The sequence below is a fragment of the Arachis ipaensis genome, chromosome B9 (assembly GCF_059453495.1).
Source record: "Arachis ipaensis isolate K30076 ecotype BB chromosome B9, ASM5945349v1, whole genome shotgun sequence".
In the NCBI taxonomy this organism is placed as follows: domain Eukaryota; kingdom Viridiplantae; phylum Streptophyta; class Magnoliopsida; order Fabales; family Fabaceae; genus Arachis; species Arachis ipaensis.
This window is the reverse complement of record NC_142444.1, coordinates 38,488,439-38,514,237: the sequence shown is the minus strand read 5'-3', so window position 1 is coordinate 38,514,237 and position 25,799 is coordinate 38,488,439. Positions and strand designations below refer to the sequence as shown.

Sequence of the window (25,799 nt, the reverse complement as noted above, 5' to 3'; positions counted from 1 at the left end):
TTCAATTCAAAATCCGCAGCTAAATTCGGATGACGCGCTTGGTATGGTTGCAGTGTAAAGTCCGGAGCTCCTACTTCCTGGAGAGTAATCCTTCTAAGCTCCGCCATATTACCTGCACGTAAATCAACATAATCAGTAAAAGAGGAGCTTGTTTCTTCCTCAAATAACGCTTCAGATTTGCCCTCAGATAAGACTGGTGAATTGGTAGAGACCCCTTCACCACCCTCAGAGGCTAACTGATGAATGGTTTATTGACGGTTTAGAATTTCACAAATAAAATCTCGTTGCAAGTATAGTTTCTAAACCAATAATAATCCTTTCATACAAACATTTGTTTGTCACAAGTACAAACCCCTAAAACTATAAACCGAAGTATTTAAACCTCGGGTTGTTCTCCCTAGGAATTGCAATAAAGTGTTCTTATTATTGGTTATGAGGTATGTTTGGGGTTTTTGAGATAATAGACAAGAAATATAAATGGCAAAGGAAATAAACTAACAACTAACAAAGCTCTTGGCAAGGCATGAGAATTGGAAGTCCTATCCTAGTTATCCTCCTCAATTATGATCACAATTGTCCATTGCTCCCACTTAGTTAACCTCTAACCATGGAGGAAAGCCAAGTGGATGGATTAACTTGATTCCACAAGTCCTAACCAAATCCCAAAGGAAAGACTAGCTTTAGTGGCATTCAAGTCAATTAGCAACTTCTAATTATCAATCAACAAAGAAATTAGATAACTCAAGAGTCACTAATTACTCTATCAAAGCCAAGAGGAGAAAAATCTATTCTATAATCCAACCAAGTATTTCATCATACACTTGGAAGACATCTACACTACTCAATTGCAAGGAATTAACAACAATAAAGCAAATCAACAATAAAGGAAATCAAAACATGAATTGCATTAAAAGGAAAAGGGAAGAACCAAAATGCATCAACATAAAAGTAAAGGAATACAAGAATTAAATGCTAAACTAGAGAGAGAAAAGGTAGAAGAAGAAGAAATTTCAAGGGAAAAGTAAATCAAAGCAAGAAATTAACCTAGATCTAAGAAATTCTAATCTAGATCTAACCTAATCCTAATTCTAGAGAGAGGAGAGAGCTTCTCTCTCTAGAAACTAACTTTCCCTCCAAAACTAAACTAAAACTAAACTAATGTGTTCAAAAGTTGTGATTCCCCTTCAGTCCTTGGGTTAAATAGCATCAGAGATGAGTTGGATTTGGGCCTGGGAAGCCCAGAAATTGCCCCCAGCGGATTGCCTTTAAGTGAGTCACGTGCGAGCACGACGCATATGCGTGGGTCACGCGTACGCGTCTCTTGATAATTTCATATCCACGCGTACACGCCATGTACGCGTACGCGTCGCCATGCGACCTCACAATCCACGCGTGCGCGTCTGCTGCGCGTGCGCGTGGAGTGAATTTCACCCAATCCTTGATTTTCCATGATATCTCCACTTTGCATGCTTTTCTCTTCATTTCTTTGATCCATTCCTAGCCTTTCCAACCTGGAATCACTAACAAACATATCAAGGCATCTAGTAGAATCAAAGGTGAATCAAAATTAGCAATTAAGGACCTGAAAAGCATGTTTTCACACTTAAGCACAATTTAGGAGACAATCATGAAATCATGCTATTTCATTGAATAAATGTGGGTAGAAGGTCATAAAATTCCCTAAATTAAGCACAAGATAAACCCTCAAGATGGGGTTTATCAACCTCCCCACACTTAAACCATAGCATGTCCTCATGCTAAATCAAGAAGGAAATAAAGGGTATCAACATTTATTCAATGTAACAACTACTGAATGTATCCTATCTAAATGCAACTATCTATATGAATGCAACTACTTGGTCAAAATAAATCAATTCCCAAGAGAACATATATAGGCACAAGGGCTAAGGCAATAGCAAATCTAATCCACAATTGAATTGAGTTATTAAATATTTGGGTAAAGTATATTTTTTATCCCTGAAGTTTGGCAAAAATTTCAAAAATATCTCTAAGTTTTATTTTGTTTCAATTTTGTCCCAAAAGTTTTCGATTTGCATTAAATATACCCTTAACGAATAAATTTTCAAAAAAATTAAGACCAATCTAACAATAATGCATGAAAATTATGCTTGCTTTGCTTGTGTTGAGGGTTGTTGTTATGAAATTGTTGTTGAATTAGTCTTAAATTTTTTGAAAAATTACCAGTTCGGGGTATATTTGATGCAAATCGAAAACTTTTGGGACAAAATTGAAACAAAATAAAACTTAGGGATATTTTTGAAACTTTTGTCAAACTTCAGGGACAAAAAATATACTTTACCCTAAATATTTTTACAAACTTGCAAGAGAAGTGGAGGCATGTAGTTGAGCAATCGAACGCTCACCGGAAGTGTTTACACTCTAGTCTCTCAAGTGTTTAAGGTCGATCCACTCAATTCTCTCCTAATCATGCTTTCCAAGATTTGTTTTTCATCTAACAATCAACAAATATTTCATGCATGCATGCAATTATCATGAGGTCTTTTCATAAGGTTGTAATGGGGCTAGGGTCAAGGTAGGATGCATATGGTCAAGTGAGCTTGAGATTTGAATCTTTGATAAGCTTAAACTTCCCACCTAACCTATATAGCAACCTATACAATTCTAAACAAAACCTAACTACCCATTCTTCACTTTTTCACATACTCATTCATTTTTTCCTTGATCACAACACATATGCATTGATTATTATTGAACTTTACTTTGGGGCATTTTGTCCCCTTTTTTATTTCTTTCTTTTATTTCTTTTTCTTTTCTTTCTATTTTTTTTCTTTTCATATGTATATTTTTTTTTCTTTTTGTTTTTCTCATTTTTTTTCTTTTTGTAATAAAGTATATACAAAAGCATCAATGCATATAGTTTTACATTTAATTAACACATGAGCATGTACCTAATTCCCAATATTTTCAATAGAAATACCACACACCTTTTCCCAACCAATGTCCCAAGTTTCTCCACACTTGAATGACACACACACACACTAGCCTAAGCTAATCAAAGATCCAAATTAAGGACATTTATTGTTTTTCGCTTTAAGGCTTGTAATGTGCTAAAATTATGAACAAGTGGGTTAATCGTAGGCTCAAAGTTGGCTAACAATGGATGATAAAAGGTAGGCTATTTGGGTAAGTGAGCTAAATGAAATGATGGCCTCAATCATATAAATGCATGAATACACAAAATAATGGACATAGAGAATCAAACAAATCAAAGATCACACTCATAGAAAGAGAATAGTGCACACAAGAAGGAAAATAAGTGGTTATAAGATGTAACCACACCATTAGGCTCAAGTCTCACAAGGTTGTGTATTCTTAGCCCAAAACATATTCCACAAGATATAAATCAAGCAAGTTCAATGAAAGATTTTCACTCAAATCAATTGAGGTGCCCTATAGATAAAATCCTTGGAAAATTTCATTATTTTGACTATGCTTATATATATATATATATATATATATATATATATATATATATATATATATATATATATATATATATATATATATATATATATATATATATATGCAAAATAAGAAAATACAACTAGAAATCCTAAAAGACCTAAGAATGAAATGCAAAAGTGTTGGGATTAGAAATTTGTCACCCAAAAACGCCGAATTTGTCACCCAAGACCTCCCAACACTTAAAAGTTTACACCGTCCTCGGTGCACTCAAAGATGAGAAAGGGGGTACGGCGACTCTCCGGATTGCTACCTTCAGCTGGTAGGTCAACCGGTGCTGCGTGTTCTTTCTTCCGCTTCCGTGTTTGCTTGTGGTGCAGGAATAATAAAAAACAAAAAATAACACCATAAGATAAGAAAATACACAAGCAAGGAAGCATACATTACTGGAATGAGGTAAAAACTACTAGAATTGAGTGAGTGAATTAGTGTGACATTGATGAAAAAGAGGTGTGTGAACCTTAAATTAGGCGCCTTTTAGAACACACACACTATCATAGAGAGCTATGTCACAAAAGAAGCATGTATTTTACTCATTCTAGTGTGCTTGAAATAATTTTAACTTGTGGTAACAACCAAACAAGCAATAAAGAAGCATGAAATCATTCAAGCTAAAAATATATGGATGTATATGATCAATGATAAACCCAAATTTTGTGGTTTATCTTGTGCTTAATTTGGGGGATTTTATCAACTTTTCTCACATTTATTCAATGAAATAGCATAGTTTTGTAATTCTCCCTAGATTTGTGCTTAAGTGTGAAAACATGCTTTTTAGGCCTTAAAATAGCTAAATTTAACTCACTTTAATTCCATTCGATGCCTTGATATGTTTGTTGAGTGATTTCAGGTTCATAAGGCAAGTATTAGATGGAAGAAGTGAGGAGAAAAACATGCAAAGTGGGAGAACTCATGAAGAAATGAAGGAACCGCAAAGTTGTCAAGCCTGACCTCTTCACACTCAATCGACCATAACTTGAGCTACAGAGGTCCAAATGAGACGGCTTCAGTTGCGTTGGAGAGCTAACATTCGGGGCTTCGAAATGATATAAAAATTTCCACATTTTCTTGATGTATAGGGGCGTGTACGCGCACATGACGCGCATGCGCCGATGGATCAGTGTGGGTCCATTTTTGGCAACTCGTTGGGGGCGATTTGTAACTTATTTTGGGTGCAATCCAACTCATTTATGATGCTATTGAACCCAAGGATTGAAGGGGGAATGAACCAAGTAGTCATAGTTTAGTTTTCACCATGGTTTAGGGTAGAATTCTAGAGAGAGAGAGAGTCTCTCTCCTCTCTCTAGATTTAGGATAGAAATTAGGGTAAAGTTGGGTTAATCATTCTCAAATTTCTCTTTTAATTCTTGTTTTGATTTCAATTCTCTTTATGTTTTAGTGTTCTATTGTCTTTGATCTTCTAGTTTCTCTTGTTAATTTCTTATTTTGCTTTCTCTTATGTTGATGAACAATTGTTGGATCTTGATTTCTTTTAATGCAATTTTATGTTTCCGTGTCTCTTTTATGTTGATCTTAATTGTTATTATTGATTTCTTGCCTATGTTAGTTGTGGGTTACTTTAACTCTTGCATTTTGTGATGTTTATTTTTCTTGCACACTAGGTGTTTGATAGAATGTTTACACTAGTTTTTGAGTAGTTTTCTTGACTCTTGGCCTAGGCTAAGGGAATTGAGTGACCTTGAGTCATTGGGTCTCATTGAATTGGTGAATTGAGAACCCTATGTGATCAATTTGATATACATTGACACTAACCCACTACTAATCTAATTAGTAGATAGGTTGGGACTTATGGATTGATGTGATCAAGCCTATTTGACGTACTTCAAGCTTTGGAGTAGACATTAAACGTACTTAAAGCTTTTAGAAGTAGACTTAATAGGTTGGCCTCTCATAATTATCAATGTATGGTTTGTAGACAAGGATGGTGATCTCAATTACCTATGTCTAGCCAAGAGTTCCATTTTCTTTTATTTAGTCAATTGTTCTTTTACTTTGCTTGCCATTTATTTTCTTGCCAAAATATAAAATCAAACCCCTTGCTCTTCATAGCCAATAATTGATCACTTCATTGCAATTCCTTGTGAGACGACCCAGAGTTCAAATACTTCGGTTAATTTTTATTTGGGGTTTGTTATTTGTGACAACCAAATTTTTTATTGGGAGGATTGTTTGTTGGTTTAGAACTATACTTGCAACGAGAATTAATTTTGAGAAATTCTATACCATCACAATAATTTCTCTCCATCAAAAATGGCGTCGTTTCCGGGGAGTTGCAATGGTGTTATATTATTGGCTATTGTGAATATGTGAATATGTTTGTCTTTTGCTAGTTTGTTAGCTTTTGTTAGGCTTAGGACTTATTGCTTATTTTTGTAGATTTTGTTTTTATTTGCTATTATGAATTCTCACCCCTTTGGCTATGAGTTTGACTCAAATTATGTTGTAGGGAATGGAAGCTACAATGAGGATGTGCATCAAGGATGGAACAATCAAAGATGGGAGGAGCCTCAAGGGATTGATCAACCTTCTTAGCAACAACAACCTCCGGACTCTTATGGGTATAATTCCAATCCTAATGCATATCAATCTGATGGATGTGGTGACCCTTATTGTGATTGTCAACAACCACCACCATATGCCTATGAACAACCTCCTCAACATAATTTTGAACCACCTTACTCACAAGCCCCTTTTTCACTAAACACCTCCATATGACCCTAATCCTTACCCACCATACCAACCACCTTATGAACCATATGAACCATATGTAGAACCACCCCAATTCCACCACCAATACCCTCAAGAACCACCACCTCTATACTATTACCAAGATGAATCACTGATGAGCGGATAATTTATACGCTTTTTGGCATAGTTTTTAGTATGTTTTTAGTAGGATCTAGTTACTTTTAGGGATGTTTTCATTAGTTTTTATGTTAAATTCACATTTCTGGACTTTACTATGAGTTTGTGTGTTTTTCTGTGATTTCAGGTCTTTTCTGGCTGAAATTGAGGGACTTGAGCAAAAATCAGATTCAGAGGTTGAAGAAGGACTGCTGATGCTGTTGGATTCTGACCTCCCTGCACTCAAAGTGGATTTTCTGGAGCTACAGAACTCGAAATGGCGCGCTCCCAATTGCTTTGGAAGGTAGACATCCAGGGCTTTCCAGCAATATATAATAGTCCATACTTTGGCCAAGAATAGACGACGTAAACTGGCGTTCAACGCCAGCCTTCTACCCAAATCTGGCGTCCAGCGCCAGAAAAGGAGCCAAAACCAGAGTTGAACGCCCAAACTGGCACAAAAGCTGGCGTTCAACTCCAAGAAGGACCTCTACACGTGCAACACTTAAGCTCAGCCCAAACACACACCAAGTGGGCCCCGGAAGTGGATTTATGCATCAATTACTTACTCATGTAAACCTTAGTGACTAGTTTATTATAAATAGGACCTTTTACTATTGTATTAGACATCTTTGGTCTCAGTTGTAATCCATTGTTCATCTTAGGAGACTATTGATCACGCTTTAGGGGGCTGGCCATCTCGGCCATGCCTGGACCTTCACTTATGTATTTTCAACGGTAGAGTTTCTACACTTCATAGATTAAGGTGTGGAGCTCTGCTGTTCCTCAAAGATTAATGCAAAGTACTACTGTTTTCTATTCAATTCTTCTTATTTCTCTTCTAAGATATCCATTCGCACCCAAGAACGTGATGAAGGTGATGATTATGTGTGACGCTCATCATCCTTCTCCCTTATGAACGCGTGCCTGACAAACACTTTCGTTCTACATGAAATAAGCTAGAATGAATATCTCTTATATCTCCTAACCAGAATCTTCGTGGCGTAAGCTAGAATGATCACGGCATTCAAGAGAATCCGGAAAGTCTAAACCTTGTCTGTGGTATTCCGAGTAGGATTCAATGATTGAATGACTGTGACGAGCTCCTAACTCGCGATTGCAGGGCGTTAGTGACAGACGCAAAAGGATAGTAAATCCTATTCCAGCATGATCGAGAACCGACAGATGAATAGCTGTGCCGTGACAGGGTGCATGAGCATATTATTCACTGAGAGGATAAGATGAAGCCATTGGCAAGGGTGATGCCTCCAGACGATTAGCCGTGCCGTGACAGGGCATTGGATCATTTTCCCGAGAGATGACCGAAAGTAGCCATTGACAGTGGTGATGTATCACATAAAGCCAGCCATGGAAAGGAGTGAGACTGATTGGATGAAGATAGCAGGAAAGCAGAGGTTCAGAGGAACGAAAAGCATCTCCATTCGCCTATCTGAAATTCCTACCAATGATTTACATAAGTATCTCTATCCCTATTCTATTATTTATTATTCGAAAACTCCATGATTATTTTATATCCGCCTGACTGAGATTTGCAAGGTGACCGTAGCTTGCTTCATACCAACAATCTCCGTGGGATTCGACCCTTACTCACGTAAGGTATTACTTGGACGACCCAGTGCACTTGCTGGTTAGTTGTATCGAAGTTGTGAACCATGGTATTGGTACCATGTTCTTGGCGCCATTGCCAGGGAAAGAAAGAGCCATGAATTTTACATCATTAAAGTGTAATCACGATTACGCGTACCAAGTTGCTCACGTTTCCAGGGATTGTTCGAGCCTGGACATCACAATTTCGTGCACCATGTTTTTGGCGCCGTTGCCGGGGATTGTTCGAGTTTGGACAACTGACGGCTCATCTTGTTGCTCAGATTAGGTAATTTTCTTTTCGTTTTGTTTTCAAAAAAATCTTTCAAAAATATTTTCAAAAATCTCTCATCTGTTTTCGAAAAAAAAAATAAAAATGTTTTCAAAAATTTTATTCAAGATTTTTAAGAATGAATTCTAGTGTTTCATGAAGCATGTGAAGCCTGGCTGGCTGTAAAGCCATGTCTAAATTCTTTTGGACTGAGGCTTCCAAACCATCAGAGGTAAGTTACATACTTGATAAATGATGAGCAGCAATTTGTTATCAAGAGCAATATACTCTGGTGTTAAATGCTGAAGCTTGGCTGGCCATTGGCCATGTCTAGTGTTTTGGACTGGAGCTTTCATTGAAAGCTTGGCTGGCTAGTGAGCCATGTCTAATTCCTGGACTGAAGTTTTAGACTAACATGGCAAGATTCCTGGAATTCATATTAAAAATTTTGGAATCCTTATTTTTCTTTCTTTCTAAATAATTTTCAAAAAATATAAAATAAAAAATCCAAAAAAAATTTGAAAATCATAAAAAATCAAAAATATTTTTTGTGTTTCTTGTTTGAGTCTTGAGTCATATCATAAGTTTGGTGTCATTTGCATGTGCATCTTGCATTTTTCGAAAATTTCATGCATTCATAGTGTTCTTCATGATCTTCAAGTTGTTCTTGGTAAGTCTTCTTGTTTGATCTTGATGATTTTTTGTTTTGTGTTGCATGGTGTTTTTCATATGCATTCTTGAATTCTTAGTGCGTAAGCATTAAAGAATTCTAAGTTTGTTGTCTTGCATGTTTTCTTTGCATCAAAATTTTTTCAAAAATATGTTCTTGATGTTCATCTTGACATTCAAAGTGTTCTTGGTGTTCATCTTGACACTCATATCATTCATGCATGCATTCATTGTTTTGATCTAAAAATTTCATGCATTGCATATTTTTCATATTTTTCATAAAAATTTCAGAAATAAAAAAAATATCTTTCCCTTTTTCTCTCATCAAATTCGAAAATTGAGTTGACTTTTTCAAAAATTTTTAAAAATCAAGTTGTTTCTCATAAGTCAAATCAAATTTTCAATTTGAAAATCTTATCTTTTTCAAAATCTTTTTCAAAAATCAAATCTTTTTCAAAATTTTTAGTTATTTTCGAAAATTCCAAAAATATTTTTCAAAAAAATTCTTTTTCTCATTTTTTTCATCAAATTTTCGAAAATAACATAATCAATTAATGTTTTGATTCAAAAATTTGAAGTTTGTTACTTGCTTGTTAAGAAAGATTCAAACTTTAAGTTCTAGAATCACATCTTGTGATTTCTTATGAATCAAGTCATTAATTGAGATTTTAAAAATCAAATCTTTTTCAAAACTAATTTCAATCATATCTTTTCAAAAATATCTTCTTATCTTATCTTTTTCAAAAATATCTTTTCAAAATATCTTTTCTAACTCCCTAACTTCTTATCTTTTCAAAATTTGTTTCAACTAACTAACTAACTTTTTGTTTGTTTCTTATCTTTTTCAAAACCACCTAACTAACTCTCTCTCTCTCTCTCTCTAATTTTCGAAAATATCTTCCCTCTTTTTCAAAAATTTCTTTTTAATTAACTAATTATTCTTAATTTTATTTTTGATTTTAAAAATTTTCGAAAAATACTAACATTTTTCAAAAACCATTTTCGAAAATCACTAACCCTTTTTCAAAAATTATTTTCGAAAATTATCCCTCCCCCATCTTATTCTATTTATTCATTCATATCCTAACATCTCATCTCACATCTCTGCCATCCTCACAGTTGTGTTTCTTCCATTATATTACATTATTTGTCTCCCCCTCTTCTTCTACTCACACAGGGATCCCTATACTGTGGCATAAAGGATCTCTATTATTATTATTATTATTTTTCTGTGCCCTCTTCTTTGTCATATGAGCAGGAGCAAGGATAAGAACATTCTTGTGGAAGCAGATCCAGAACCTGAAAGGACTCTGAAGAGAAAATTAAGAGAAGCTAAAATACAACAATCCAGAGATAACCTTTCAGAAATTTTCGAACAGGAGAAGGAGATGGCAGCCGAAAATAATAATAATGTAAGGAAGATGCTTGGTGACTTCACTGCACCTAATTCCAATTTACATGGAAGAAGCATCTCCATTCCTGACATTGGAGCAAACAACTTTGAGCTGAAACCTCAATTAGTTTCTCTGATGCAGCAGAACTGCAAGTTTCATGGACTTCCATCTGAAGATCCTTTTCAGTTCTTAACTGAATTCTTGCAGATATGTGATACTGTTAAGACTAATGGAGTAGATCCTGAAGTCTACAGGCTCATGCTTTTCCCCTTTGCTGTAAGAGACAGAGCTAGATTATGGTTGGATTCTCAACCCAAAGACAGCCTGAACTCTTGGGATAAGCTGGTCACGGCTTTCTTAGCCAAGTACTTTCCTCCTCAAAAACTGAGCAAGCTTAGAGCTGATGTTCAAACCTTCAGACAGAAAGAAGGTGAATCCCTCTATGAAGCTTGGGAAAGATACAAACAGTTGACTAAAAAGTGTCCTTCTGACATGCTTTCAGAATGGACCATCCTGGATATATTCTATGATGGTTTATCTGAGCTATCAAAGATGTCACTGGACACTTCTGCAGGTGGATCCATTCACCTAAAGAAAACGCATGCAGAAGCTCAAGAACTCATTGACATGGTTGCTAATAACCAGTTCATGTACACTTCTGAAAGGAATCCTGTGAGTAATGGGACGCCTATGAAGAAGGGAGTTCTTGAGGTTGATACTCTGAATGTCATATTGGCCCAGAATAAAATATTGACTCAGCAAGTCAATATGATCTCTCAGAGTCTGCATGGAATGCAAGCTGCATCCAACAGTACTCAAGAGGCATCTTCTGAAGAAGAAGCTTATGATCCTGAGAACCCTGCAATAGCAGAGGTAAATTACTTAGGTGAACCTTATGGAAACACCTATAACTCAACATGGAGAAATCATCCAAATTTCTCATGGAAGGATCAAAAGCCCCAACAAGGCTTTAATAATGGTGGAAGAAACAGGTTTAGCAATAGCAAGCCTTTTCCATCATCAACTCAGCAACAGACAGAGAACTCTGAACAAAATGCTTCTAATTTAACAAACTTAGTCTCTGATATATCTAAGGCCACTGTAAGTTTCATGAATGAAACAAGGTCTTCCATTAGAAATTTGGAAGCACAAGTGGGCCAGCTGAGTAAAAGGATCACTGAAATCCCTCCTAGTACTCTTCCAAGCAATACAAAAGAGAATCCAAAAGGAGAGTGCAAGGCCATTGACATAAGCGCCATGGCCGAACCTGTGAGGAGAGGAGAGGACGTGAATCCCAAGGAGGAAGACCTCCTGGGACGTCCAGTGATCAATAAGGAGCTTCCCTCTGAGGAACCAAAGGAATCTGAGACTCATCTAGAGACCATAGAGATTCCATTGAACCTCCTTATGCCCTTCATGAGCTCTGATGAGTATTCCTCTTCTGAAGAGAATGAGGATGTTACTGAAGAGCAAACTGCCAAGTTTCTTGGTGCAATCATGAAGCTGAATGCCAAATTATTTGGCATTGATACTTGGGAAGTTGAACCTCCCTTGTTCATCAATGAACTAAGTGATCTGGATCAACTGACATTGCCTCAGAAGAGACAGGATCCTGGAAAGTTCATAATACCCTACATCATAGGCACCATGATCTTTAAGGCTCTGTGTGACCTTGGTTCAGGAATAAACCTCATGCCCCTCTCTGTAATAGAGAAACTGGGAATCTATGGGGTGCAAGCTGCTAAAATCTCATTAGAGATGGCAGACAGTTCAAGAAAATAGGATTATGGACAAGTAGAGGACGTGTTAGTAAAGGTTGAAGGCCTTTACATCCCTGCTGATTTCATAGTCCTGGATACTGGAAAGGAAGAGGATGAATCCATCATCCTAGGAAGACCTTTCCTGGCCACAGCAAGAGCTGTGATTGATGTTGACAGAGGTGAAATATTCCTTCAATGGAATGAGGACTCCCTTGTGTTTAAAACTCAAGGATCTCCCTCTGCAACCATGGAGAGGAAGCAGAAAAAGCTTCTCTCCAAGCAGAGTCAACCAGAGCCCCCACAGTCAAACTCTAAGTTTGATGTTGAGAGGCCACAACCAAACTCTAAGTTTGGTGTTGAACTTCCATATCCAAACTCTAAGTTTGGTGTTAGAGAGTCTCAACAAAGCTCTGCACATCTGTGAGGCTCCATGAGAGCCCACTGTCAAGCTATTGACATTAAAGAAGTGCTTGTTGGAAGGCAACCCAATCTTTATTTATCTAACTATATTCTTCTTAGTTATATGTCTTTGTAGGTTCATGATCATGTGGAGTCACAAAATAAATATAAAAATTGAAAACGGAATCAAAAACAGCAGAAGAAAAATCACACCCTGGAGGAGCATCTGTCTGGCGTTCAGCGCCAGAACAGAGCATGGTTCTGGCGCTGAACGCCCAAAATGGGCAGCTTCTGGGCGCTGAACGCCAGAACAGGCATGGTTCTGGCGTTCAACGCCAGAAATGGCACACAAATGGGCGTTGAACGCCCAAAATGGCCACCAACCTGGCGCTGAACGCCCAGAGTTGGGTGCAAAGGCATTTTTACATGACTAATGGGTACAGGGATGTAAATGCCTTGACACCTCAGGATCTGTGGACCCCACAGGATCATCTCAGGATCTGTGGACCCCACAGGATCATCTCAGGACCTGTGGACCCCACAGGATCCCCACCTACCTCCACTCACTTCTTCTCACCACTCTCTTTCACACAACCCCATAAACACTCTTCCCCAAAAACCCTTCACCAATCACCTCAAACTCTCTTCCCCATCACCTCTTCACCACTCACATCCATCCACTCTTCCCCATAAACCTACCTCATAAACTCCACCTACCTTCAAAATTCAAAACCAATTTCCCACCCAAACCCACCCATATGGCCGAACCTTAACCCCCCCTCCCTTCCCTATATAAAGACCTCCATTCTTCATCAAATTCACACAACACACCCCTCTACACTCTCCTTGGCCGAAACCACATCTCCCTCTCCCTCTCCATATTTCTTCTTCTTCTCCTTCTATTCTTTTGTTTATTGCTCGAGGGCGAGCAATATTCTAAGTTTGGTGTGGTAAAAGCATAGCTTTTTTGTTTTTCCATTACCATTGATAGCACCCAAGACCGGAGAATCCTCTAGAAGAGGGAAAGGGAAGACAAAAGCTTCCACATCCGAGTCATGGGAGATGGAAAGATTCATCTCCAAAGCCCATCAAGACCACTTCTATGATGTTGTGGCCAAGAAGAAGGTGATCCCTGAGGTCCCTTTCAAACTCAAAAGAAATGAGTATCCAGAGATCCGACATGAAATTCAAAGAAGAGGTTGGGAAGTTCTAACAAATCCCATCCAACAAGTCGACATCCTAATGGTTCAAGAGTTCTATGCCAATGCATGGATCACCAAGAACCATGATCAAAGTAAGAACCTGGATCCAAAGAACTATGTTACAATGGTTCGGGGGAAATACTTAGATTTTAGTCCGGAAAATGTGAGGTTGGCGTTCAACCTGCCAAACATGGAAGAGAACGCACGCCCTTACACAAGAAGAGTCAACTTTGATCAAAGGTTAGACCAAGTCCTTATGGACATATGTGTAGAAGGAGCTCAATGGAAGGTTGACTCCAAAGGCAAGCCGGTTCAACTAAGAAGATTGGACCTCAAGCCTGTAGCTAGAGGATGGTTGGAGTTTATTCAATGCTCAATCATTCCCACTAGCAACCGGTCTGAAGTTACTATAGACCGGGCCATCATGATCCATAGCATCATGATTGGAGAAGAGGTGGAAGTTCATGAGATCATACCTCAAGAACTCTACAAGGTGGCTGACAAGTCCTCCACCATGGCAAGGTTAGCCTTTCCTCACCTCATCTGCCACCTATGCAATTCGGCTGGGATTGACATAGAGGGAGATATCCTCATCAAAGAGGACAAGCCCATCACTAAGAAAAAGATGGAGCAAGCAAGAGAGCCCACTCATGGAGCTCAAGAGGCGTATGAAGCTCATCACCATGAGATTCCAGAAATGCCTCAAATGCACTTTCCTCCACAAAACTATTGGGAGAAAATCAACACCTCCCTAGGAGAATTGAGTTCCAATATGGGACAACTAAGGGTGGAACATCAAGAGCACTCCATCATGCTTCATGAAATAAGAGAAGATCAAAAAGCAATGAGGGAGGAGCAACAAAGACAAGGAAGAGACATAGAAGAGCTCAAGGACATCATTGGTTCCTCAAGAAGGAAACGCCACCATCACTAAGGTGGATTCATTCCTTGTTCTTCTTTCTTCTGTTTTTCGTTTTATATGTTATGTGCTTATCTATGTTTGTGTCTTCATTACATGATCATTAGTAGTTAGTAACTTTGTCTTAAAGTTATGAATGTCCTATGAATCCATCACCTCTCTTAAATGAAAAATGTTTTAATTCAAAAGAACAAGAAGTACATGAGTTTTGAATTTATCCTTGAACTTAGTTTAATTATATTGATGTGGTGACAATGCTTCTTGTTTTCTGAATGTATGCTTGAACAGTGCATATGTCTTTTGAAGTTGTTGTTTAAGAATGTTAAATATGTTGGCTCTTGAAAGAATGATGACTAGGAGACATGTTATTTGATAATCTGAAAAATCATAAAAATGATTCTTGAAGCAAGAAAAAGCAGCAAAGAACAAAGCTTGCAGAAAAAAAATAGGCGAAAAAAAAAATATAAATAGAAAGAAAAAGAAAAAGCAAGCAGAAAAAGCCAATAACCCTTAAAACCAAAAGGCAAGGGCAAATAAAAAGGATCCCAAGGCTTTGAGCATCAGTGGATAGGAGGGCCTAAAGGAATAAAATCCTGGTCTAAGCGGCTAAACCAAGCTGTCCCTAACCATGTGCTTGTGGCGTGTAGGTGTCAAGTGAAAACTTGAGACTAAGCGGTTAAAGTCAAGGTCCAAAGCAAAAGAAGAGTGTGCTTAAGAACCCTGGACACCTCTAATTGGGGACTTTAGCAAAGCTGAGTCACAATCTGAAAAGGTTCACCCAATTATGTGTCTGTGGCATTTATGTATCCGGTGGTAATACTGGAAAACAAAGTGCTTAGGGCCACGGCCAAGACTCATAAAGAAGCTGTGTTCAAGAATCATCATACTGAACTAGGAGAGTCAATGACACTATTCAAAATCTGAAGTTCCTATAGATGCCAATCATTCTGAACCTCAATGGATAAAGTGAGATGCCAAAACTATTCAAGAGGCAAAAAGCTATAAGTCCCGCTCATATGATTGAAGCTATGTTTCATTGATAGTTTGGAATTTATAGTATATTCTCTTCTTTTTATCCTATTTGATTTTTAGTTGCTTGGGGACAAGCAACAATTTAAGTTTGGTGTTGTGATGAGCGGATAATTTATACGCTTTTTGGCATAGTTTTTAGTATGTTTTTAGTAGGATCTAGTTACTTTTAGGGATGTTTTCATTAGTTTTTATGTTAAATTCACATTTCTGGACTTTACTATGAGTTTGTGTGTTTTTCTATGATTTCAGGTATTTTCTGGCTGAAATTGAGGGACTTGAGCAAAAATCAGATTCAGAGGTTGAAGAAGGACTGCTGATGCTGTTGGATTCTGACCTTCCTGCACTCAAAGTGGATTTTCTGGAGCTACAGAACTCAAAATGGCGCGCTCCCAATTGAGTTGGAAGGTAGCCATCCAGGGCTTTCCAGCAATATATAATAGTCCATACTTTGGCCAAGAATAGACGACGTAAACTGGCGTTCAACGCTAGCCTTCTACCCAAATCTGGCGTCCAGCGCCAGAAAAGGAGCCAAAACCAGAGTTGAACGCCCAAACTGGCACAAAAGCTGGCGTTCAACTCCAAGAAGGACCTCTACACGTGCAACACTTAAGCTCAGCCCAAACACACACCAAGTGGGCCCCGAAAGTGGATTTATGCATCAATTACTTACTCATGTAAACCTTAGTGACTAGTTTATTATAAATAGGACCTTTTACTATTGTATTAGACATCTTTGGTCTCAGTTGTAATCCATTGTTCATCTTAGGAGACTATTGATCACGCTTTAGGGGGCTGGCCATCTCGGCCATGCCTGGACCTTCACTTATGTATTTTCAACGGTAGAGTTTCTACACTCCATAGATTAAGGTGTGGAGCTCTGCTGTTCCTCAAAGATTAATGCAAAGTACTACTGTTTTCTATTCAATTCTTCTTATTTCTCTTCTAAGATATCCATTCGCACCCAAGAACGTGATGAAGGTGATGATTATGTGTGACGCTCATCATCCTTCTCCCTTATGAACGCGTGCCTGACAAACACTTCCGTTCTACATGAAATAAGCTAGAATGAATATCTCTTATATCTCCTAACCAGAATCTTCATGGCGTAAGCTAGAATGATCGCGGCATTCAAGAGAATTCGGAAAGTCTAAACCTTGTCTGTGGTATTCCGAGTAGGATTCAATGATTGAATGACTGTGACGAGCTCCTAACTCGCGATTGCAGGGCGTTAGTGACAGACACAAAAGGATAGTAAATCCTATTCCAGCATGATCGAGAACCGACAGATGAATAGCCGTGCCGTGACAGGGTGCGTGAGCATATTATTCACTAAGAGGATAAGATGAAGCCATTGGCAAGGGTGATGCCTCCAGACGATTAGCCGTGCCGTGACAGGGCATTGGATCATTTTCCCGAGAGATGACCGAAAGTAGCCATTGACAGTGGTGATGTATCACATAAAGCCAGCCATGGAAAGGAGTGAGACTGATTGGATGAAGATAGCAGGAAAGCAGAGGTTCAGAGGAACGAAAAGCATCTCCATTCGCCTATCTGAAATTCCTACCAATGATTTACATAAGTATCTCTATCCCTATTCTATTATTTATTATTCGAAAACTCCATGATTATTTTATATCCGCCTGACTGAGATTTGCAAGGTGACCAAAGCTTGCTTCATACCAACAATCTCCATGGGATTCGACCCTTACTCACGTAAGGTATTACTTGAACGACCCAGTGCACTTGCTGGTTAGTTGTATCGAAGTTGTGAACCATGGTATTGGCACCATGTTCTTGGCGCCATTGCCAGGGAAAGAAAGAGCCATGAATTTTACATCATTAAAGTGTAATCACGATTACGCGTACCAAGTTGCTCACGTTGCCAGGGATTATTCGAGCCTGGGCATCACAATTTCGTGCACCAATCACCTCCCATGCATGATAACTTTCAACCACAAAATGAATTTCCCTTTCCACCACAATCCTCTATGGAAGAATACCCATACCCATCAATCCAAGAGCCAATGGATCGCCTCAAGGAAGCAATGGATCGGCTTCAAGCAATAATCCATCAAAAGGAGCAAGAGGAAGCCCAAAAGAATTATGAAGCTATCGAGGCTAACCTTGCCAAAATTAAAGCCAACTTGGACTCAAAGGACTCATGCAACAAGAAAAGCATCTCTACGGATGAATGTGAGAAATCAACCGAAGAAAGGAGCATGAAGGAGATTTTAGAATCTCAACATGAGGACAAGGAGATGGGGTATGTCTTGCAACAAGTGGAGAGTGAAGAGATTGTTAATGAAGAAGAAGTGGTTGAAAGCCTAGGCAAAGTTGAACAAGAGGTGGATTTCAAACTTGAGAGCACTTCCACACCAAGTGATGTTGTTGATGATTTTGTGGAAGTTATTGAACTTTCTTCCATTGAACTTGAAGATGATGTTGAGGAGGGTAACGCGCAACCTCCTAAGCATATAATGAATGATGAAGAATTGGAAGAGGGTGAGCTAACAACAAATCCTCCTCTTAAAGATGATCCCACACCAACACATGATCCTTTGGTATTTGAGGAACCTTCTCCTATTGATATTGAGGTAAATGTTGAGATAAGTTCGACATTACCTCCATGTTATAACATGAAGAGTGGGGAAGAGCTAGAAGAAGTTAGTGAAGAAGTGGTTGAATGTGAAGAACTTTGTCAAGAAGAAGAGGTTGAAGTTGAAGAAGCTTGCCAAGAGGTGGAGGTATTCAAAGAAGAGCACAAGGGAATGGAACTTACAAGACCATTAGAGACGTCCCTTCCTAAGTCGCCATCCAACATAACATTCAAGTGGGTAAAATTCTTATCTCTAATCTTTACTTTTCCACTTGAATATGGTTTGATTGAAAATGATGGGCAACTTAGAGCTCTTTGTGGGGTTAAGAACAAAAGAAAATTGAGTAGTGGTTGGAAATACCAATCAAGGTTCCTTATGGTTGGAAGCTTAAAGTCTAAGTGCAATGGTTGGTATAGTTCTCAACTAAAGGGGTCTAGGAAGATGCTTTGTTGTTTACTTGAGAATTCGGATCACTTCTCACCAAATTAGAATTGTGATGATCAACTTGAAGATGGGTGTAGAAACAAGATTTGGGATCCGGGAATAGATGAAGATCAATTTTGGAAGCCCTTAGCTTGTGTGGAACTTCATCAAAGCTTGGTGCCATTGGTTTTGAATTTTAGAGCTTACTTGAAGTCCAAGCATTGTTGGAGATTTCAAGATGAGTACAAGCATAATCCACCATAACAAGGAGCCTTCCAAATGTCCAACTTAAGGACTTAAACTAAAAGTGCTAGGTGAGAGACACCCCACCATGGTAAACTCTTTCCATTCTCTTTTAGATTTTGGTTAATAAATGATTGGAGTTGCCATTGTAGGTAGTCTTTGTTATTTTCTATACTCTTATCCATTTTGCTTTGATTGATTGGTTGTTTCTTAGTTTGTTTTGATTAGTTTAGTTGTTGTTAAATTGCATTTTGCTTGAGGTGTAATTTTTGTTTGTATTTGAAAATTTTTCAAAAAAAAAAAAAAAAAAAGAAAGGGGGCATCGGCGCGCAAGCGCGCTGGTGTGGTTTCACAACTCTTAGTACTAAAACCCGAGAGTTGTGCCCACTTCATGCCTACTTTGTGCCATGCAATCTGCGCATAAGCACGCATGACGCGTACGCGTGGATTGTCCCTACTGATCTGTGCGTAAGTGCACATGGCGCGTACGTGTCCCTCTGCCAATTTGCGCATCGGCGCGTGGGCGTGCATGACGCGTCCGCGTCGCAAAAATTTTTTTTTCTCATCTTCCATTTTCTTTTGTCCATTGCATTCGCATACTTTTATTCTTTTCATTTTCATTTTATTTTTATAGCTTGTTTTTACCTTCTTTTTTTTGAGCTTATTTGAATAACGGTGTTGAATTTTATTACTCAATTGTTGAGAATTTCTTGATTAATCTTGGTGCTTCTTGACTTGTTTGATATTGTTGGGTGATGAAACTTTTAAATTAATGCTTAATCTTGTATGACTCTTATATTCTTTGTGCATTGATATGAACTTGCATGTCTTTCATGGCCCACTCTTTCTAGTCGAACTTGATGCTTTTGAGTGCTCTTCATGCTTTGAATTTACTCTTGCATCAAGTGTTAGTTAATATGCCTTAGCTTATATTGTTTTCTCACTCACATGTTGTAGCTACCATGTAGTGAGAACCTTACTCTTATTTGGCGTTAGCCCTCGACTATGTTCTATTTGCTTTGATATCTTTGTTGTAGGCTTAATTTTCTTTCTTTTTCTTTCCTTTTAGGTTGGCCACCGAAAGAGGAAAAGGAAAAGCTTCTAAATGGGGCAACAAACAAGTCCTTCCGTACAACCTTTTGGAGGAGCTCATCAATTGTAGCAACCCGTCCACCTTGCTCTTCTTTGCATGCACCGAGGACGGTGCAAATTTCTAAGTGTGGGGAGGTCGTCCGACCGACCTCCATGGGTAACAACTTCCTTTTTCAACACCAATTTTTAATTTTTGTCTTTGTTAGATTAGTTGTTGCATTGCATGATAGATTGCATGTTAGTTAGAATTTGTACATATTTCACCATTTCTTTTTATGTTAGGACTACTTGGTTAGGGTGATGATTTCTTTTCCAAGAAAAATTGTTCTAGGGTACCCTACCAATTTGAAAATTTTTTTGTGATGAACTTGCTTGAAGAATTTATTTTGGAACATGGTTTTTGAGCTAAGAACACAAGCATGTGAGTTTTGAGCCCAATTGCGTGGTTACATCACATAACCACTTATTTTCATTCTTGTGTGCATTGTTCTCTTTCTATGATTGTAATCTTTGATTTGTTTGATTCTTTATGTCCATTATTCTATGTATACATGTATTTATATGATTGAGGCCATCATTTCATATAGCTCACTTATCCAAATAGCCTACCTTTCATCAACCATTGTTAGCCAATTTTGAGCCTAATTAATCCCTTTTGTTCTTAATATTAGCACATCACTACCCCTAAGTGAAAAATAATAAATATCCCTTAATTTGGATCTTTGATTAGCTTAGGCTAGTGAGGGTGTGTATCATTTGGGTATGGGAAACTTGGGACATTGGTTGAGGTAAAAGTGTAATTTTTATTTTTGTTAAAAATATTGGGAATTGGGTACATATTCATGCACTATATGTAAAACCATATGCATTGATATATTTGTATATACTTTAGAAAAAAAATGATAAAGAAAAAGAAAAAGAACATATATATATATATATATATATATATATATATATATATATATATATATATAAGAAAATAATATACAAAAAGAAAAAAAGAGAAAAAGAAAAAAAAAGGGGACAAAAATACCCAAAAGTAAAGTTCAATAAAAATCAATGTATATGGAATGTTAATTAAAGAGAATGCATGAGTATGTGAAAAAGTGGGAATCATGGGTAGCTAGTTTGTGTATTAGAATTGTATAGGTTGTTGTATGTGTTTGGTAAGAGCCTAGGTTAATCAAAGATTCAAATTTTAAGCTCACTTGACCATATGCATCCTACCTTGACTCTCGCCCCATTACAACCAATGAACAAGTCCTCATGATGAATGTATGCATGCATTGAATAATTGTTGATTGTTAGATGAAAAAAAAATCATGGAAAGCATGATTAGAAGAGAATTGAGTGATCAACCCTATACACTAGAGCGACGAGAGCGGAAACACTTCCGGTGAGGGTTCGATGCTCAATTCCTTGTTCCCAGCTTTCATGAGCTTTCTTCTTGCAAGTCTATTTGAACTTCATTTTGATACTTGAATTAGTAGAGTTTGTGAGTCGTCATATGACTTTGCCCTACTTGCTTATATATGTTCTTGGAGATTGATTTACTTTTAACCAAGTAGGTAGAAGCATTTTGCATTTAGTTGCATGCATGTAGATAGGGTTATATAGTTTCTTTGCATTGAATAAATGTTCATACCCCTTTTCTTGTCATTCTTTATTCTTAGCATGAGGACATGCTTGGTTTAAGTGTGGGGAGAGTGATAAGTCCCGATTTTGTGGTTTATCTTGTGCTTAATTTGGGGGATTTATCAACTTTTCTCACATTTATTCAATGAAATAGCATGGTTTTGTAATTCTCTCTTGATTTGTGCTTAAGTGTGAAAACATGCTTTTTAGGCCTTAAAATAGCTAAATTTAACTCACTTTAATTCCATTCGATGCCTTGATATGTTTGTTGAGTGATTTCAGGTTCATAAGGCAAGTATTGGATGGAAGAAGTGAGGAGAAAAGCATGCAAAGTGGGAGAACTCATGAAGAAATGAAGGAACCGCAAAGCTGTCAAGCTTGACCTCTTCGCACTCAATCGACCATAACTTGAGCAACAGAGGTCCAAATGAGGCGGTTTCAGTTGCGTTGGAGAGCTAACATTCGGGGCTTCGAAATGATATAAAATTTTTCATAGTTTCCTGAGGTATAGAGGCACGTACGCGCACATGACGCGCACGCGCCGATGGATCAGCGTGGGTCCATTTTGGGCAACTCGTTGGGGGTGATTTGTAGCTCATTTTGGGCCCAATCCAACTCATTTCTGATGCTATTGAACCCAAGGATTGAAGGGGGAATGAACCAAGTAGTCATAGTTTAGTTTTCATCATGGTTTAGGGTAGAATTCTAGAGAGAGAGGCTCTCTCCTCTCTCTAGATTTAGGATAGAAATTAGGGTAAAGTTGGGTTAATCATTCTCAAATTTCTCTTTTAATTCTTGTTTTGATTTCAATTCTCTTTATGTTTTAGTGTTCTATTGTCTTTGATCTTCTAGTTTCTCTTGTTAATTTCTTATTTTGCTTTCTCTTATGTTGATGAACAATTGTTGGATCTTGATTTCTTTTAATGCAATTTTATGTTTCCATGTCTCTTTTATGTTGATCTTGATTGTTATTATTGATTTCTTGCCTATGTTAGTTGTGGGTTACTTTAACTCTTGCATTTTGTGATGTTTATTTTTCTTGCACACTAGGTATTTGATAGAATGTTTACACTAGTTTTTGAGTAGTTTTCTTGACTCTTGGCCCAGGCTAAGGGAATTGAGTGATCTTGAGTCATTGGGTCTCATTAAATTGGTGATTTGGGAACCCTATGTGATCAATTTGATATCCATTGATACTAACCCACTACTAATCTAATTAGTAGATAGGTTGGAAATTATGAATTGATGTGATCAAGCCTATTTGACGTACTTCAAGCTTTGGAGTAGACATTAAACGTACTTAAAGCTTTTAGAAGTAGACTTAATAGGTTGGCCTCTCATAATTATCAATGTATGGTTCGTAGACAAGGATGGTGATCTCAATTACCTATGTCTAGCCAAGAGTTCCATTTTCTTTTATTTAGTCAATTGTTCTTTTACTTTTCTTGCCATTTATTTTCTTGCCAAAATATAAAATCAAACCCCTTGCTCTTCATAACCAATAATTGATCACTTCATTGCAATTTCTTGTGTGATGACCCGGAGTTCAAATACTTCGGTTAATTCTTATTTAGGGTTTGTTATTTGTGACAACCAAATTTTTGATTGGGAGGATTGTTTGTTGGTTTAGAACTATACTTGCAACGAGAATTAATTTTGAGAAATTCTATACCATCACAATAATTTCTCTCCATCAATCAAGTAGTACAATGCATTAAGATAAATGCGCAACATCCATCAAGAAATTGCCTAATCAAAGAAAGGGTTCAAATCACATGGTGGCCAAATCATGCAATTCAAACAATTTAAAAGCTCGAAGGCAATGTCACATGTACTTTGTAGGCACAAAATCAAGAATGAAGAACTCAAAACCAAGTAACAATTAAAACCTCAATAAAGGATCCAACAAGGATTATCAGCGCAGGGATGTTAAGATAACATCCTCCCTTTGATGTTCAACAGCAATTAATGGTAAACAAAATCAATAATCCAACACTTATAAAGAAAAATAGAAAGTTAAATGAAAATTAAACTAACTAACTAACTACCTAAATGGTTACAAGTGGTGTTTGGAAGTGTTGGATGAGGGGTAAGAGAAGGGAAGAAGAAAGAAGGAAAGAAATGGAAATAAGAGAAGAAAAGAAATGTGTGAAATAAGGCGGTCCACGCGTACGTGTGCAACGACGCGTGCGCGTGGATGGGGTGAAATGGGTGCGACGTGTACGCGTGCATCACGCGTCCGCGTCGATGGGTTATTTCGAGAGTGACGCGTATGTGTCGTGTACGCGTATGCGTGGGGTCACTTGTGCGAAATGCACAAGACGTGCACAGTGTAGGCGCAACTCTCTGGAAATTGGCTTGGAAGTAGAATTGTGGCATCCACACGTACGCGTGTATTTCGCGTGCGCATGGATGGTTGAAAATTCTTGGAGCACGCGTACGCGTGGATTGGTGCCCTGTTTTTCAAATTTTTTTCTATGTTTTTGCACCAAACCAAGCATTCCAAACCTCCAAACAGCTACCAAAACACCAAAAAACCTTATTTAACATACTAGACTACCAAATATACTCAACAAACTCAACAAAACATGAAATTAAACTAATTACCAATATTTACAAAAGAGAAAATGAAAAGATTTTACTATGGTGGGGTGTCTTCCACCTAGCACTTTTGTTTATTGTCTTTAAATTGGACTTATGGGGAGCTCCTCATCAAGGTGGCTTGTGCTTAAATTCTTCTTGGAAATCCCACCAATGCTTGGTTCTCCATTGTGCCCCAAGATTTCTCATGAGTTGCACCAAGTCTTGATGGAGTTCTTCACAAGCTTGGGGCTCCCAAAGTTGATCCCCTTCTTGTAATCCAGGATCCCACACTTTATTTTCACACCCATCTTGAAGTTGATCATTATTGTCCCAACCGGGTGGCAAGCAAGATGAATTCTCAATGAAGTGACCAAATATCATCCTAGACCCAAGCAATTTAGTCCTACACCAATCCTTGCAATTAAGCTTTGAGCATCTAACCATAATGAACCTTGATTTACGATGCCAACCACCAACCATCTCCCTTTTGCTCTTAAAGCCACAAATGTGTCTAAGTTGACCATTGATGCCAAGGCATCTTAGGCTAGTTTCACTAGCATTTTTTTGTTAGTTTTAGTTGTTTTATGCATTTTCTTGAGCTTAAAGTAACCAAGAATGGTTAAATGAATAACAAAGCAATGAACCATCCAAACAGTATGATTTTTGATGCAAATTCCATGAGTTTTTAGTTATATTACTTGAATGCTATGAATGGAAGATTTCTCATGAAATTTTGCAAGACTTTGATGCAATTGTTTGGATGATTTCAGGGAAGAAGAGGCTAGGCAAGGAAGCAACAAAATCAATAAAGGAAGCTTGAATATCACATGTGGAGTTTAAGTTCCAGTTTAAGCTTAAACTGGAACTTAAACTACCAAGCCATATAAAGCTGGAAATGGCGTTTAAGTTCCAGTTTAAGCCTAAACTGGAGCTTAAATGCCAGAATCATGAAGGGTAGGAAATGCTGGAACTGGCGTTTAACCTCCAGTTTAACCTTAAACTGGAAGTTAAACGCCAGAATGAGAATTTCACCAAGGGAGCATTTCCACGTTTAAGCTCCAGTTTAACCTTAAACTGGAGCTTAAACGTGTTCGACACAAAGTCTCACCAAAGAAGCATTTCCACGTTTAACCTCCAGTTTAACCTTAAACTGGAGGTTAAACGCCAGAAGTAAGAAAGGCACCAGGAGCATTTCCACGTTTAAGCTCCAGTTTAACCTTAAACTGGAGCTTAAACGTGGTCGACTATTTCTCCCCTCCAGGGTTGCTTTTTTCATTTCCACGTTTAAGCTTCAGTTTAACCTTAAACTGAAGCTTAAACGTGTTCGACTACTTTCCTCCTCCAGGGTTGCTTCCTTCATTTCCACGTTTAAGCTTCAGTTTAACCTTAAACTGAAGCTTAAACGTGTTCGACCCAATTACTCCTCCAGGGTTGCTTTCTTCATTTCCACGTTTAAGCTTCAGTTCAACCTTAAACTGAAGCTTAAACGTGTTCGACATTTCACACTCCTGGGTTGCTTTCTTCCATTTCCACGTTTAAGTTTCAGTTTAACCTTAAACTGAAACTTAAACTTCAACTTAAACGCCACTTTTTGAAAAAGGTTTCT

General features: G+C 37.8%; 1 non-coding gene across 1 annotated transcript; it reads right to left on the bottom strand.

The window, feature by feature from the left end:
• Positions 1 to 10,698: 10,698 nt before the first annotated feature.
• LOC148544356 (small nucleolar RNA R71) lies at positions 10,699 to 10,806 on the bottom strand. The gene has a single exon (XR_015900888.1). It is a non-coding gene; the product is annotated as a small nucleolar RNA R71 (small nucleolar RNA).
• Positions 10,807 to 25,799: the final 14,993 nt, after the last annotated feature.